The 15,795-nt window shown below is 46.8% G+C and overlaps 1 long non-coding RNA gene across 1 annotated transcript; it reads right to left on the reverse strand.

Annotated features, from left to right (window-relative positions):
• Positions 1–11,442: 11,442 nt before the first annotated feature.
• LOC107974932 (uncharacterized) lies at positions 11,443–12,114 on the reverse strand. Its single transcript, XR_001718041.3, has 2 exons — positions 11,970–12,114; positions 11,443–11,689 (listed from the first exon to the last, which is right to left on the reverse strand). It is a non-coding gene; the product is annotated as an uncharacterized LOC107974932 (long non-coding RNA).
• Between the last annotated feature and the right edge of the window lie 3,681 nt (positions 12,115–15,795).

The following is a 15,795-nucleotide window of genomic DNA, read 5'->3' on the forward strand; positions in this document are numbered from 1 at the left end:
TCTGACTCTCAGTGTTTTCATCTGTAAAATAGGGATAATGCATACCTTTTCTACTATACGAAGTTGTTACCAAATGAGATTTTGGCAGGGAAGGTGATTTGTGAATTATAATAATACATCAAGAGTATTTTCCAAATAAATGACCAAATCCCCAGGGTACACTGACAGTACTTTTCTATTCAGATAGGACCCAGAGGGACAGCCAAGTGATTTTTTTTTTTCTACGTAGGGTTACACTTTGGGTTCTTTGTGTTTTGTTTTGTTTGAGACAGAGTTTCGCTCTTGTTGCCCAGGCTGGAGTGCAATGGCACGATCTCAGCTCACTGCAGCCTCCACCTCCCAGGTTCAAGCAGTTCTGCCTCAGCCTCCCAAGTAGCTGGGATTACAGTAGGCTGCCTCCACGCCTGGCTAATTTTTTGTATTTTTGGTAGAGACGGGGTTTCACCATGTTGGTCAGGGTGGTCTTGAACTCCTGACCTCAGGTGATCCGCCCACCCTCGTCCTCCCAAAGTGCTGGGATTACAGGCGTGAGCCACTGTGCCTGGCCTATGGTTACACTTTTGATTAGTCATTTGTACTTGGAGGTAGAGGTTTACAGAAAAATAAAAGGCACCCTTATTAGGCCCCCAGGCCTGAGTTCAGAGCCAGAGCCTAAGTGGCTGGACCACACCCTTCCTGCCCTTCCAGGTTCTACCAACTCTTATACCAGGATAGAAGTATTTCTGGCATGATTTTGAAGATGAAGTGTGAGGATTGATTGGTTTCTTTTAGCACTGTTTTTGTTGTTTTCTTTAAACATATAATGATGTCTAGACGTGTGTCACTACCCCAACTTAATAATATTTTATCTTTCCTTTGATATTGCTTCAAAAGTAGCACCTTTTTGTTTAGCCTTTTTTTTTTTTTTTTTTAAGCAACGGTAGGTGTTTGGTCATGCTGAAGTAAATTTAGAATTTGAGAAATGATTTAAAATTGTTGCCAAGAATCATGAAAAATTTGGCAAGAGTCAATTGCTCCTTTATTAACATAAATTATGTTTACAAATATATGTCTACACATTTTAGAACAGTTTCATACTCCATCCTCTATGCAAAAATTCTTTTTGGTTTGGGAGAATATATGTGTTTAAAATGGAGAGGGAGGCCAGGCGCGATGGCTCACACCTATAATCCCAGCACTTTGGGAGGCCAAGGCAGGCAGATCACCTGAGGTTGGGAGTTCAAGACCAGCCTGGCCAACATGGTGAAACCCCATCTCTACTAAAAATACAAAAATTGGCCAGGCACGGTGGCTCATGCCTGTAATCCCAGCACTTTGGGAGGCCAAGGAGGGCAGATCATCTGAGGTCAGGAGTTTGAGACCAGCCTGACCAACATGGAGAAACCCCGTCTCTACTAAAAATACAAAATTAGCCGGGCGTGGTGGCACATGCCTGTAGACCCAGCTACTCGGGAGGCTGAGGCAGGAGAATCGCTTGAACCCAGGAGGCAGAGGTTGCAGTGAGCCGAAATGGTGCCATTGCACTCTAGCCTGAGCAACAAGAGTGAAACTCTGTCTCAAAAAAAAAAAAAAAAAGCCCACTATGGTGGCGGGTGCCCGTAATCTCAGCTACTAGGGAGGCTGAGGCAGGAGAATCACTCAAACCTGGAAGGCGGAGGCTGCAGTGAGCCAAGACTGCACCGCTGCACTCCAGTCTGGGCAACACAGTGAGACTCCATCTCACAAACAACAACAACAAAATGGAGATGGAGACTAAAGCAAATGTTATGTGTTACTTTTCCCCTGGCCCTTTTATTTCAACTTTCTCTCAAGAGTTGAGTGGATGAAATTAATTGCAGAAAATTCATAATTTTCAAAGGAAAGTGCAACATAAAACATTGTAAATAATACCTATCACAGTACAGTTGACTAGAAATAACCTAATGCCGACGTAAGGAGCTGTTTAAATCATGTTGCTGCATCCAAATGAAGTAAAATCAATTTTGTTTTCAAAATATATGCCTAGAAAAGAGACAGAAAAGAGAACAAAATTACTAGCGTTGCTTGCCTCTAGATGGTAATTACAAGTCATCTTATTTTTCTTTTTCCTTTTCAGCATTTTTTCCAATGAAAATGTAATAGTGTAGTAAAAAGAAACAATGGAAGTTAATTTAATAGCAAAAGATAATGGCCAGAATATTATGTTACAAGAAAAAAAATAAAACAGGATTTTAAACAACTATACATAGAAAAAAGCCTGGTAGGAAACAGACCAAGATGTCAAAAGTGATTATTTCTTTTACAATATTGTGTCTTCCAACTTTTCCATAAACAGCATGTATTACTTTTATAATCAGAAAAAAAAAAGATATTTTTGAGGGCATCATTGTCAGAAGTGTTAGTACTTCCTTCAAATATAATTTAGTGCACACACACACTTTTTTAAAAAGTTATTCAGGGTCAGGGGAAATGAAGTCAGCTAGATTTATTAAAACATTGAAGCTATTATGAATCAATGAAAATCAGTGAGTTCACACAGAAATTGTGATTGTTTTCATTGTGCAGGACAGAGCACTGATCATTCCGTGTATAAAACTCTAACCTCCTTTTGTATAGGTGCTCACAGTGACAGCATGGGGAAATGAAAAGGGAGCATTGATTTTGATTCTTCCCACATAGAAAAGTGGAAGCCTAGGGTATTAATGCTCTGGGGTCCCACACCGCTTAGAAAAAGCCCCACTGTTCTTCTATGCCCAGCTGCTCCAAGCAAAGCTTTCTTTCAGGCTGTCCCTGCTTCAGTTAGAATCCCATCTCAATGAAATGTATTGGCCCTCTTTTCCCAACTCCCACTGCCCCCAAGCCAGCTCCAAAAGAAGGGGGTATTCCAGTAGCTGAGGTTGCTCAGCAGCTAATACTGCCGCCCCCATGAATCCAATCAAGATTCCATTTCAGTTTCTGTCAGGATGTTGACGTGGTTTCCATGGTTTCTTTACACCGTCCACAGTGTGGTACTACTGTGGGTTGCCACTCCAAAACAGAACAAGCAGAGTAGATATTTTGTCAAAGTAAGCCTGTATTTGAGGAAGGGTGAGTTAAGAAGCTAAGTGTGACTTTGTCCAAGCTGCAGACGCTTTTCAACAACAGGTTGAAAAAGTAGTTCAGCCAGACTCAACCAGGTTGCACAGGTATTTTCAGCTCCTGTTTTTTGTCCTGATGTTAGCTGCTTGAGCAAAAAGACTCAGCAACCTGACCTCCTGCAGCCTAGAGTTTAGCAGGGAAGAGAATTAAACAGTAATAATGAATGGTTATTTATGCTACACCAGTGCTTCTCAAATGGTAACGTCCAGATTGCCTGGGGATTGTGTTTTAACAGATTCTGATTAAATCAAGATGGGAGCAATGATTCTGTATTTCCAACAAGCTCCCAGGTGCTGCTGGTCCTTCTGGTGGGTGGACCCCACTGGAGCAAGGTGCTGTGTCTTAGGGAAGTACAGGTTGCTAGGTAAGAGTAAGCACTAGAAACATTAAACTGGTGGTGGGAGGAAAGGTTATTGTAGGAAATGACCTTTAAGGGTAAACCCCAAGGATGAGTAAGAGCTTAGCAGAGAGGATCGGGCACAGTGGCTCACACCTGTAATCCCAGCACTTTTGGAAGGCCGAGACGGGAGGATCACCTGAGGTCAGGAGTTTGAGACCAGCTTGGCCAATATGGCGAAACCCCGTCTCTACTAAAAATGCAAAAATTAGCCAGGCATGGTGGTATGCACCCGTAATCCCAGCTACTCGGGAGGCTGAGGTAGGAGAATCCCTTGTATCTGGGAGACGGAGGTTGTAGTGAGCCGAGATCATGCCATTGCACTCTAGCCTGGAGGACAGAGTGAGACTCCATCTCAAAAAATTTTTTTAAAAATTAAAAAAGAGTTTAGCAGAGAGGAGTGTCTGAGGTATTTCCAGTAGACCTGTGAAATTGTTGCAGGAGTCCAGGAGAGATAGGTGTCCTGGAGTGTGGTAATGGAAATGAATTAGGAGAAGAAGCTACAATGGGGCCATAATTATTAGTTAATACACATAAACTTCTGTGAGTGATTAGTTATGTGGGGGCAGTAAGGGACAGGGAGGACTTGAGAATTACACCAGGTTCCGACTGAGTGATGGAGCCCTTTACTAGGATGGAGGCACAGGGGATACAACAAACTTGTTATAGCCTGATGGGTTCTTCTTGCCTTCTGCCCAGAAATGCCAATGCACTGAGAACAGCCGAAGTGTTGCAGCAGAGAAATAATTTTTTTTTTTTTTTTGAGATGGAGACTCGCTCTGTCGCCCAGGCTGGAGTGCAGTGGTGCAAGCTCCACTCACTGCAAGCTCTGCCTTCTGGGTTCACGCCATTCTCCTGCCTCAGCCTCCTGAGTAGCTGGAACTACAGGCGCCTGCCACCACGCCTGACTTTTTTGTATTTTTAGTAGAGACGGGGTTTCACCCCATTAGCCAGGATGGTCTCGATCTCCTGACCTCGTGATCTGCCTGCCTCGGCCTCCCAAAGTGCTGGGATTACAGGCGTGAGCCACAGCACCCAGCCGAGAAAGAATTTAATAATCAAAATGCCAGCCAAGCAGAAGGACTGGAAATCATTCTCAAATCTGCCTCCCCGAGAATTCAGAGGCTAGAGTTATTTTATTTTATTTATTTTAATTTTATTTTTGAGACAGATTCTCACTCTGTCACCAGGCTAGAGTGCATGGTGCGATCTCAGCTCACTGCAACCACTGCTTCCTGGGTTCAAGCGATTCTCCTGCCTCAGCCTCCCGCGTAGCTGAGACTACAGGTGTGCACCACCACACACAGCTAATTTTTGTACTTTTAGTAGAGACGGGGTTTCACCATGTTGGCCAGGATGGTCTTGATCTCTTGACCTCGCGATCCGCCCACCTTGGCCTCCCAAAGTGCTGGGATTACAGGTGTCAGCCACTGCGCCCTGCTGAGGCTAGAGTTTTTTTGTTTTGTTTTGTTTTGTTTTTGAGACGGAGTCTTGCTCTGTCAACCAGGCTGGAGTGCAGTGGTGCGATCTCAGCTCACTGCTCCCGGGTTCACACCATTCTCCTGCCTCAGCCTCCCAAGTAGCTGGGACTACAGGCGCCCGCCACCACTCCCAGCTAATTTTTTTGTATTTTTAGTAGAGATGGGGTTTCACTGTGTTAGCCAGGATAGTCTCGATCTCCTGACCTCGTGATCCGCCCACCTCAGCCTCCCAAAGTGCTGGGATTACAGGCGTGAGCCACCGTGCCTGGCCCTCTGAGGCTAGAGTTTTTAAAGGAAAGCTGGGTGGGCAGGTGGCTAGGGAATGGGTAGTGCTGACTGAGTTGGGGATGAAATTATAAAGGGTTGAAGTTGTCTTCTTGCACTAAGTCAGTTCCTGGGTGGGGGTCACAAGACCAGTTGGGTCAGTTTCTGGGTGATGGGTTGCCCATCTGAGTGGCTCCAGCTGGTCCATCAAAATACAAGGTCTGAAAGATACCTCAAACACCAGTCGTAGGTTCTACGATAGTGACGTTATCTATAGGAACAATTGAGGGGGTTACAAATCTTGTGACCTCCAGCTACATGACTCCTGGACCATAATTCTGACCTTGTGGTTAATCTGTTAGTTTTATGAAGGCAGTTTAGTCCCTGTGTGATGAAGAGGTTCGTTATCTTTGTTTAAAGTTAAACTATAAACTAAATTCCTCCCATCGTTTTCTTGTCCTATACACAAGAATGAGCAAAGATGGTCAGCTGGTGAGGTTAGAAGCAAGATGGAGTCAGCAATGCTGGATTTCTGTCACGATCATAATCTTTGCAAAGATGGTTTCAAGCTTAGGGACACAGTGGAGTCCAGCTGTGGACAAAGAGTTGCAGGGACCTGAGGTGTCCATGCGGGGACACCCCCAGTGGGCAATTGTTATTTGGGCCTGGAGGTTAAGAAGGACCAGGCTGGAGGTTAGAATGTGGGCACAAATGCAGAGATAATGGAAGCTGTGGGTGTAGATAAGGGCCAGGAAGAATGTGTGTAGAGTGACAGGAGAGGCTGTCTAAGCTGCAGGCCTGAGGGGCACCCACTCTTAAGGGTGGACAAGGGAAGAGGAGGACTCTGTAAGGGGCAGCCATTGTAAATGGCCCTGGTTTGGATAGCTGTCGGCACCACCCTCACCCCCAGCTTATGAAGTATTTTACATTACATTATCCTAGGAAGTAAGTGGGACACATATTGTCCCTCTTTTATAGCTGGATAAACAGATCAACAGTACATCAAACCTACTCTCATTCCAACAGCTTGGCTGCCCTTCAGCTGGTATGTTTACAGGGACTCCAACCAGCCCTCACTCACCTGACAGCCAAGCTGCCCATTTCTGAGATTCTAGGAGCCGCTTACAGCTGTTTTTTTTTTTTCCTACTTTTTCATCATTATTATCAGTCCTGTGGCTAACAATAATACCTAACACATAGCAGTTCCACATACGGATGTTAACTTTTTTTTTTTTTTTTGAGACAGAGTCTTGCTCTGTTGCCCAGGCTGGAGTGCAGTGGCACGAGCTTGGCTCACTGCAACCTCCGACTCCTGGGTTCAAGCGATTCTCCTGTCTCAGCCTCCCAAGTAGCTGGGATTACAGACATGCGCCACCACGCCTGGCTAATTTTTTGTATTTTTAGTAGAGATGGAGTTTCACCATGTTGGTCAAGCTGGTCTCGAACTCCTAACCTCAGGTGATCCACATGCGTCAGCCTCCCCAAAGTGCTGGGATTACAGGTGTGAGCCACCGTGCCTGGCCTTTTTTTTTTTTTTTTTTGGAGATGTAGTTCTGCTCTTGTCACCCAGGCTGGAGTGCAATGTTGTGATCGCGGCTCACTGCAACTTCCACCTCCGGGGTTCAAGTGATTCTCCTGCCTCAGCCGCCCAGGTAGTTGAGATTACAGGCATGCACCACCATGCCCAGCTAATTTTTCTATTTTTAGTAGAGATGGGGTTTCACCATGTTGGTCAAGCTGGTCTCGAACTCCTGACCTCAAGCGATCCACCCGCCTTGGCCTCCCAAAGTGCTAGGATTACAGGCGTGAGCCACCACACCCAGACCACAGATATTATTCTTAATGTTTCACATATTTTAACTCGTTTAATCCTCACAAAAACCTATTAAATATTTATTATCTTCATTTTATAGATGAAGAAATTGAGGCCCAACGTTCCAAGCTGTTGTCAAAAAACCAAATTATAACAAACTAGTTTAAAGATTTCAATTGGCTTTATTTGCAATTCTAGAATCAGGCAACACTTCATTCCATAAAACAGTAAGTCCCAAAGAGCTGAGCAGAAGAGCTTGGCTTTATACACAGAGAGAGGGGCTGAAGAAAGCAGAAGGAAGGAACAGAGCATATTAGTCACTTTTAGACAGAACAATAGAAACGTCACTGGTTAGTAACATTGGTTTACTTCAGGCTACCTTTTTGGTTTAAGGATTAAGGCAGCCGGGCGCGGTGGCTCACGCCTGTAATCCCAGCACTTTGGGAGGCCGAGGCGGGCAGATCATGAGGTCAGGAGATCGAGACCATCCTGGTTAACACAATGAAACCCCGTCTCTACTAAAAATATAAAAAAAAAATTAGCCGGGTGTGGTGGCGGCCGCCTGTAGTCCCAGCTACTCAGGAGGCTGAGGCAGAAGAATGGCGTGAACCCGGGAGGTGGAGCTTGCAGTGAGCAGAGATCGCACCACGGCACTCCAGCCTGGGTGACAGAGCGAGACTCTGTCTCAAAAAAAAAAAAAGGATTAAGGCAGAGGAACTTCCCTTATCATACTGATTGAAGATTGGAACTGGTCTTCTTGGGAAATTGGTTGTTGTCTGTCTCTCTTGATTTCTTGCAAGGTCAGAAAACTCTTCAGGTTTGGTGATCTGGAACTTTAACATGGCTGACTCCATTTTGATTTTTTATTTTTATTTTTTGAGATGGAGTTTCGCTCTTGTTGCCCAGGCTGGAGTGCAATGGCGCAATCTCGGCTCACTGCAACCTCCGCCTCCCAGTTTCAAGCAATTCTCCTGCCTCGGCCTCCTGAGTAGCTGAGATTACAGGCATGCACCACTACGCCTGGCTAATTTTGTATTTTGAGTAGAGACGGGGTTTCGCCATGTTGGGGCTGGTCTCGAACTCCTGACCTCAGGTGATCCGCCTGCCTCAGCCTCCCAAAGTGCTGGGATTACAGGCGTGAGCCACTGTGCCCGGCCCTCCATTTTGATTTTTAGCCTGGTCTGTCGGGGCCTAGTGCAGGAGCTTATTCCAAAACAATGGCCTCCTATAATGGTTTATTTAACAGTGTTAATGAGAGGAAATGGGGTTTAAACCCAGGGGAGTCCGACTTTAGGGTTCAGGGCTGTCACTGAGGCTCCATTTTTCTGAGGTAAAATTCCTCACTTTACCCGTCGATGACGGTCTTGTAGCCTTAGCTTCTTGGCCACACCTTCAACCTTTCAGTGCCTATGGTTGTTCCTAGCCCCAAAAGGTCACATGGTTCTTCTAATATCTTCCATTAAGAAGCCAATAGCTTTCTGAAAATGAGGCCAGAGGCCATTTGGAGAATCCTAAACCTACCACCTGGGAACGGGCAGGGTCTTGTGGTTCTGAATGTCCTCAGAATGAATTTCCTGCCATCCCTGGGATTCCAGCTCCCCTCTCTCCACAGCTCCCCACAAGACAGGGTTGGAATTGCTAATCCCCTGCCTTTGGGGCAGACTATCAGACCCAAAGGTAGTTCTTTGTGTTTTTTTTTTTCCGGTGACACTTCAATGCCCTCATGCAATAAAGGGGCCTGCCTTGATTTTCCTGAGTTGCCGAAGGGGGCCGGCACCTGCAAGTCCCAGGGAGGGTGAGCACTTCATGCTCTCTGCCAGCATTTCTGAAGCATGGGGTCGGAATGGGATTTTCCAGTGTTACATTGCATGTGGATAGACGGTGCAGGTCCCTGAGAAAGCATCGCCTCATCTCACCTGCCTCTGCCTGGAAAGTTTCACCCCTCTCAGCTCAGCTCCAGGGGCATGTCCTGGAGGCAGTGCCCCGCCTCCTTCCCTCCAGAGGTGTGCGCTGTTTGCTTCCCACAGCAACCTTTGCTTATCTCCGTTATCACAGTTGTACATAACTCTGTCTTTCCCAGGGGCTGCAGAAGTTTTACTGGGCAGGATCCCTTGTTTGTTCGAGTTTGATCCCTACCATCTTGCACAAAAAGCTGTTCAGTAAATGTTCATTCACTGCAAGTTGGCTTGGAAAAAAAAGTCTTGCGAGAGATCACCTTTTTTTTTTTTTTAATTCCAGTCTCTAGGTATTGAGTTTTCTTAAAGGATGGTAAAACTGTCTGACCTGGACCTCTAACATCTTAGAGGGTGAATTTCATGGGGCAGTCACACAGGGCCCCTTGCTTAGAAGGCCCCTGCACTGGGTTTGATGCTCTGCTCTTGTATTGAAATTCTTAGCAATTTTTTTTTTGTGGTGGGGGGGGCGGGGGGACGGAGTTTGGCTCTTGTTGCCCAGGCTGGAGTGCAACGGTGCAATCTCAGCTCACCGCAACCTCCGCCTCCTGGGTTCAAGTGATTCTCCTGCCTCAGCCTCCCGAGTAGCTGGGATTACAGGCATGCGCCACCATGCCTGGCTAATTTTGTATATACATATATATATTTTTTTGAGATGGCATCTCACTCTGTCACCCAGGCTGGAGTGCAGTGGCGTGGTCTCGGCTCACTGCCAGCTCCACCTCTTGGGTTCACGCCATTCTCCTGCCTCAGCCTCCCGAGTAGCTGGGACTACAGGCGCCTGCCACCATGCCTGGCTAAAATTTTGTATTTTTAGTAGAGACGGGGTTTCACCGTGTTAGCCAGGATGGTCTTGATCTCCTGACCTTGTGATCCGCCCACCTCGGCCTCCCAAAGTGCTGGGATTACAGGCGTGAGCCACTGTGCCCGGCCTAATTTTGTATTTTTAATAGAGATGGGGTTTCTCCATGTTGGTCAGGCTGGTCTCGAACTACTGACCTCAGGTGATCTGCCTGCCTTGTCCCCACAAAGTGCTGGGATTACATGCGTGAGCCACAGCGCCCAGCCTTGAAATTCTTAGTAATTTTTGAACAAGGTCCCTGCATTTTCATTTTGCACTTAGCCCCACAAATTATGCAGCTAGTACTGCATATTATAAGGAGACTCTCTAGTCAATCAGCAGGTCCTAATTGGGATCCACACCTGTCTGTAAACCCCCTGAAAGCACCTGCACAATTAGGGGTGTGTATATTCGTGTGTGTTTTTCTGGAGAGCAAGTCTATGACTTTCGTCAGACCCGAAGCCAAGTTCAGAGCCGTGGTTATTAACAATAACAACGTCACCCAGGCTGGAGTGCAATGTCATGATCTTGTCTCAGTGCAACCTCCGCCTGCCTGGTTCAAGCAATTATCCTGCCTCAGCCTCCTGAGTAGCTGGGACTGCAGGTGCGTGCCACCATGCCCAGCTAATTTTTTGTATTTTTAGTAGAGACAGGGTTTCACCATGCTGGTCAGGCTGGTCTCGAACTCCTGACCTCATGATCTACCTGCCTCGGCCTCCCAAAGCGCTGGGATTACAGGCATGACCCACTGTGCCCGGCCCAACAATAGCCATCTTTTACCTAGTGCTTATTGTGTGCCAGGGCCTAAGGACATTATGTAACTGTGATAAGGACAGGAGGCAGGGAAATACTGGGTAGAAGAGAGCGGTTCTCTGGCAAAGGCCCACCCACAACCCCGGGCCTGGGGCCCTAAATGAGAACTTCACATCCCTGTTTTCCCACCTAAATGTTGCTTTTTCCAAAACCACCCTGGCCTGCCAGACCCCCCATCCTGTACCCATAAGAACCCCAAACTCCACTGGCAGAAAAGCAGAACAGTGCGGCAGAGGAGAGAAGAGAAGAAGCATCTGAACATCAAAGAGGCAGCTGGTCGGCTGCTTAGTCTGCAGCCAAACTCCTTCCCACTCTATCCACTTTCCTCCTCCCCATCCCGCTGACAGCCACCTTCATCTCTCAATAAAACCTCCACATTCACCATCCTTCAAGTCTGTGTGACCTGATTCTTCCTGGATGCTGGACAAGAACCCAGGTGCCAAGAGGGCAGGGTGTAAAAGGCTGTCACCCTGACTCTCCACTGAGCTGGTTAACACTTAACTGTCCACGGACGGCAAGGGCTAAAAGAGCATTAATTGTAACACACCCCTAGAGGCTACCATGGGGCCTGAGTCCAAAAGCGCTCGCCCTGGCCCCAGCACCCGCTCACCTGTGTGCTCTCCCTCCAGCAAGGGGTTTGAGTAAGCAAGCCACACCCCTGTCACAAGTCCCCCGAAGGGGTCCAGGGAACTCTCCCATCTCAACTGTTATAGGTTCATTACCCGATGCACACAGCAAGTCAATAAATACATCGTGACACCAGGTTGCAGCAGACAAACAGGTTTAATCATAGGGTCATGAAACAAGGAGATGACCCTTGTTTAAATCCATTTCCCTGAGGAGTTTGGGGCTAGGGTTTTTAAGGGTTTTGGAGTGGGCCAAAGTGTGGAGATGGCTGACGGGTTGAAGAGTGCAGAGTGAAGTCATGGGACAGAGAGCTGAAGAAGCTGGGTTATCATGCTGATCCCGTTCCTCTGTGGGGGTCTTCAAACTGGGAGCTGGAGTTGGGGTCTGGAAAACATCTTAAGTGAGCCTTAAACAAAAGTCTTATGATTCTAATGTCAGAGATCCTGTCTATAGGAACAATGGGGATGGAAATCAATTTTTTTTTTTTTTTTTAAAGACAGAGTTGCCCAGGCTGGAGTGCAGTGGCACGATCTTAGCTCACTGCAAACTCTGCCTCCTGGATTCAAGTGATTCTCCTGCCTCAGCCTCCGGAGTAGCTGGGATTACAGGCACCTGCCTCCAAGCCCAGCTAATTTTTGAATTTTTAGTAGATACCGGGTTTTACCATATTGGCCAGGCTGATCTCGTACTCCTGACCTCATGATCTGCCCATCTCAGCCTCCCGAAGTGTGATTACAGGTATGAGCCACCACGGCCGGCTGGAAATCAATTCTTAAGCGGTCTTATGGCCCTGATGTCAGAAGTCCTACCTGTAGCAACAACAGGGATGCAAATGGTCAGTGTCTAGTGCTCCATGACTTTTTTTTTTTTTTTTTTTTTTGAGATGGAGTCCCACTCTGTTGCCCAGGCTGGAGCACAGTGGCACAATCTCGGCTCACTGCAACCTCTACCTCCCGAGTTCAAGCAATTCTCCTGCCTCAGCCTCCCAAGTAGCTGGGACTACAGGCATGCGCCACCACGCCCACCTAATTTTTGTATTTTTAGTAGAGATGGGGTTTCACCATGTTGGACAGGCTGGTTTTGAACTCCTGACCTCAGGTGATCCGCCCACCTCTGCCTCCCAAAGTGTTGGGATTACAGGCATGAGCTACTGCGCCCTGCCATGCTCCATGACTTTTAGCAACAAGGAAGTGGGGCCAGAGGGCAGCCTGATGATTGCTTAATTATATTTCTGTTCAGAATCTGGCACACAATTCTTGTCAACCCTGTGGGGACAGTTTTAGTTATATTAGTTGCCTTATGCTTCACCAGATTTTAATTGGATTGGGGCAGGGCAGAAAGCAGTATTACACATTTCCTGCCTTCTTAATACTCCCAACCCCTCTGTTCCTCACCCAGAGAGGAGACAAAAAACCCACGTACTGGGTCCTCCCTTCTCCCATGGTGTTCACAGAAGCCTGAACCTGTGTCATTACTCCCTTTGTTAGGAGGAGGGGAGAACCACCCTCTACTTTGTCCTAATCCCTACTTCAAGTCCCACCATTACTCCTAATTTTCCCAAAGATGGTTTCTTCTTTCGCCAAGCTGGGGCGAGGTGACCGGGTGAGTAGACAAGAGGCCCCCTCTTTATATTATTTATTTATTCATTTATTTTTTGAGACAGAGTTTCACTCTTGTAGCCCAGGCTGAAGTGCAATGATGCCATCTTGGCTCACCGCAACCTCCGCCTCCCGGGTTCAAGTGATTCTCCTGCCTCAGCCTCCCGAGTAGCTGAGATTACAGGCATGTGCCACCACCCCCGGCTAATTTTATATTTTTTAGTAGTGACGGAGTTTCCTCATGTTGGTCAGACTAGTTTCGAACTCCCGATCTCAGGTGATCCGCCCGCCTCAGCCTCCTAAAGTGCTGGGATTACAGGCGTGAGCCACTGCGCCCGGCTATTTTTTTGAGACTATTGCTCAGGCTGGAGTGCAGTGGTGTGATTATAGCTCACTGCAACCTCAACCTCCCGGGCTCAAGCGGTCTTCCCACCTCGGCCTCCCGAGTAGCTGGGACTACAGGCATGTGCCACCACACCCCACTAATTTTTAAATTTTTTGTAGAGACAAGGTCTCGTTATGTTGCCCAGGCTGGTCTTGAACATCTGGTCTCAAGGGATCCTCCTGCCTCAGCCTTCCAAAATGTTGGGATTACAGGTGTGAGCCACCACACCCAGCCTAAGACTGGCTGTCATGCTGATGGGTCATCATGGCATCAGGAAAGGGCTGTAGCCAGCTCACCTGTGGCCAGAATCCGTCTGGCTTTATCCGTTGGTAGATCCTGAGTTATGGGGACTGAGTAATGAGAAGGAGACTTGGTCCTTCCTCCTGGTACTGCCTCTCTTAACATAGGACAGGAGCTACAGCTTGCATTCAGGTCTGTTGATGTGCTTTATGTCCCACTGTTGCGGTTCCAGAATGTTGTACTCATTTATGTTATACTTTTCATCTTGGAGTCTGGACCTTGTGAAAACAAGATGAAAACTCAAACTTAAAAAAAACTGTTGGCCATAGTCCCAAGTTTTGCTGTCACGTGAGGGAAATCTATGACTTTGTGGATTTGTGGGTTAAAAAAATACTTTGGATAATAGGATGCCCTAACTTCATCATCAATTCTCCGAACTTCAGCAGCCTCTCTGAACAGCTGACTTCCTTCACTTGGGAATCCAGCTTCACTGTGTTCATCGGATTGGCTTCTTTGGTCCACGCCTCCGTTTGTATTTCAACAAATTATTCTCAAGGCTACAGGTCTTGATCTTCTCATCGATCTGTTTCTCCACTTTCTGTTTTTATCGTCCTACTTCTGACCTCATCAACAGAATGCCTTACTGTACCTATCATTTGGGAGTATTTTCTACAACAAATGCTACGTTGTTCTCACTCCTTAGCTTCCTGGTTTGCTATCAGTTAGAGTTGCTGATACTACCAGCGTATGTTCAGCTCAGCACTGACAAGATAAAACAAAACAAAAAAGCCATAGCAGCTATTAGTTGTCCTAGGAGTTTCCAGTCTTAGTGAAACAGTCAAAACAATTTTGAGAGGAATGCTGCCTTGGAAGACAACAGAATCCCAAAGCCCTTGGAGTCGCTGGCTGCCTTCTCTTTGCCATGCTACTTTCCATTCTCTGCTGGTTCTCTACTAAGAAGCTTCCAGGCACATTCCTCCCTGGAAAGTGGAGAAGCCGGGGGGGCATCTATTTTTAAAATTTATTGATTGATTGATTGAGACTGAGTCTCACTCTGTTGCCCAGGCTGGAGTGCAGTGGTGCAGTCTCGGCTCACTGCAACCTCCGCCTCCCGGGTTCCAGCAATTCTCCTCCCTCAGCCTCCCAAGTAGCTGGGACTACAGGCGCCTGCCACCACGCCCAGCAAAATTTTTCTATTTTTAATAGAGACGGGGATTTCACCATGTTGGCCAGGCTGGTCTCAAACTCTTGAACTTGTGATCTGCCCGCCTCAGCCTCCCAAATCGCTGGGATTACAGGCGTGAGCCACCGTGCCCGGTCTAAATTTTATTTTAAATACAGACAGGGTTTCCCCATGTTGCTCAGGCTCATCTTAAACGCCTGGGTCAAGGAATCCTTCTGCCTCAGTCTCCCAAAATGCTGTGATTACAGGTGTGAGCCACCATGCCCAGCTGGGGGTATCTATTATGCATCAGGCCCTGCATTTAATCCTCAGAATCAATAACTGTGAGGCAAGTTATTACAGAATTAAGGAACAGACAGGTTAGTTACTTATCCAAGTAAGTTTTTCTAGCAAAAAGGTGGTGCTGAAATGCATATGTGTCCTGCTCTTAACAACCCTCTAACGGCTCCCTTCTGATGAACTCTGGTTGGATTGTGGGGTCAGTCTCCTCCACTAGGTTCTGAGTTCCTCCAGGGCAAGGATTGTATCTTCAGTGCACACATTAGGCACTCCACAGATGTCAGTTTATTTCTCTCCCTTTCCTATTCCTAACCCCCGCCCATCACTAAACACAGGCTGGAAGATGGTTATCTAATGAAGTGCTTTGCTTTCTTTCTTCATAACTCAAGGATTTGTGTTTATGCCCATGTGATTTTATTGAAGAAATAATATCAACACACGATATGAATAATACAAAGCAGTAAGTACATTAAGTGCTTAGTTCGGCGGTAGAGGAAAGGAGATTAAGGAGGGCAGAAATAGACATGGTAGAAATAGATTCCATGAAAGAGGTGAGATCTTGAGCCATGGAGGTTGAACAGAATTTAGATATTAATCTGTCCATTCAGAACACAAGCAGGCTCCTATCCTACGGCAGGACTGGTGCTAGGTATGCGAAATGGGGTGGAATGAGGAATCAGGGTAAATAAATGGGAGACTAGAGAAGGATATTTGGGACCAATTGTAGTGCTTTCTGTGGAAGTAAGAAACCAAGGCTCAGAGCTGTCACACGAAGAACACTGCGTCCTCTTGAGAGATCAGGCAG

This window comes from Pan troglodytes, chromosome 4 (genome assembly GCF_028858775.2).
Source record: "Pan troglodytes isolate AG18354 chromosome 4, NHGRI_mPanTro3-v2.0_pri, whole genome shotgun sequence".
In the NCBI taxonomy this organism is placed as follows: domain Eukaryota; kingdom Metazoa; phylum Chordata; class Mammalia; order Primates; family Hominidae; genus Pan; species Pan troglodytes.